Raw genomic sequence first — 1,825 nt, 5'->3', positions numbered from 1 at the left:
AAACAAGTTACCGGAACATTTTGCAAGTTGAGGAAGCATTTCAGAGAGAATGGCACCACATGTACATGGGTCAGGCAGTTTTGCCCAGAGACAGTCTTTTGATCGGAAAAATCAAATCAGGACCAGCTGTGTTCACCATAGTAACACCCAGTTGACTGGTTCCTGGACAGGTTGCTACATCCTTGGGTGAGGTCAATCCAGCAGAAATATTCAAACCGCAAAGACTAAGCATCCATCTTTCCCTCTAGACAAACCCTCAACCAGTCAACAAAAGAAAGACAGAGGGCCAGTGTATCCATAAACTTGAGTTATCAGCAAAGAATCAGAAGTCAAAAAAGCCAAAATTAAAGAATTGCTTGATGGTTGTGATTCAGACTAGTGCCAGAACAGTGTGTCTGATTTTTCTCCCCACTTTCCCCATCCTTAACATTTCTGTCTTGTTTTGTCTCAGTGTCTATTTGTATGTGTACATGTGCGGGAATTTTAAGATGAGGTAGCATTTAAGTTACAGAGTTATAAGTTAGCATGTTCTTTCATGACCTTCAAACAAACAAACAAATTACAATAACTAGGCATTCTTGTTAACAAAAAAAAACCTGGTGTCCTTATTCTTTTAACCGGAATTACAGAGTTAGGTAACATTGAGCAATTGCAGTGGTTCCATAAAATTTTAACATTTGCAATGACTTGTAGCGCACTACTCCAGTGAGTCATGACACTTCGAACACAGCAACTCAAGTAATCTGTATTTGAGTAGTTATACACAGGAATTCAAAAGTTGCTGTCAGCGATTCTATGCTACCCCACAGAACGCACTGCCAACATATCCTGCAGACTGCAATAAAGTAGAAACGTCGCAAATGAAATGAAGTTGTCTTTTTATTAGTCTTGCTGTTAAAAGTCCTTGATAAATTGCACTTTCTTCAAAACAAAAGATAACTGGGTTTTTAAAACAGAATACGAAGATCACTATTACTAGCAATTAACCTTACTAGCACTGAAAAATATGCTTTTAAATATTGGTAACAAATTTCCCCATAAAGTAAAAAAATGATTTTTAAACTTATGATAGGATTGAGGTAGAAGATGATGAACTTTGTGAATGGCCCAATCATTTATTTTTCAAACAGTAAAGCTTAGCATTAAAAGTGTATTTTACTTCCTGGTTTGCTGCCCGAGGATATTTCTGCGTAAACGGTCGTTTAACCTGCTTGATAATAATTTTTGCCGAATGCCAGGAGATCCCCTCACTTTAGCACCATCTTAAAACTGATACAATGAAAGGAGAAATCCATTCCACGTATCATTTAGGTATTTGTGGACTGCTTTAAAATCAACACTACAAATTTTTGGCATTACGTACTTAGTCTTCTAGCTCCAACCTATGATACAACTCTTTGCTTCATCCTCTTCCCAATACAACCAAGCTCCACCCTCCCAATCCCTACGGCACCAAAAAAAAAGAGGAAAAATGGACACAATAGAATTAGGAGATTGCAGAAATTGGACAAGGAGAGTGTGGAACATCCTAAGACTATAACCAAGTATCTGAAGAACTGAACTATATTTTTTATCACCACATGACAATATTCATCATAGAAAAAAAATGTCCCTGCACTTAGTAGTGCATAGTATGTGACTGAGCTCAGGCTCGCACTTAACAATTGAATCAGATGGTGATGGATTTAGAAACCCAAGCATTTGGGTGAGGATAATCACTTCAGTACAGTGTTGGGAAAGTGCTATAGTTAGAGATACTATCTTTCCAATGTGATTTTAAACTGAACTTTCCTCTCAGGTGGATATAAATGATGCCATGGCACTT

Source organism: Rhincodon typus, chromosome 29, assembly GCF_021869965.1.
Source record: "Rhincodon typus isolate 14 chromosome 29, sRhiTyp1.1, whole genome shotgun sequence".
Lineage (NCBI taxonomy): Eukaryota > Metazoa > Chordata > Chondrichthyes > Orectolobiformes > Rhincodontidae > Rhincodon > Rhincodon typus.
This window is presented reverse-complemented; position numbering follows the sequence as displayed.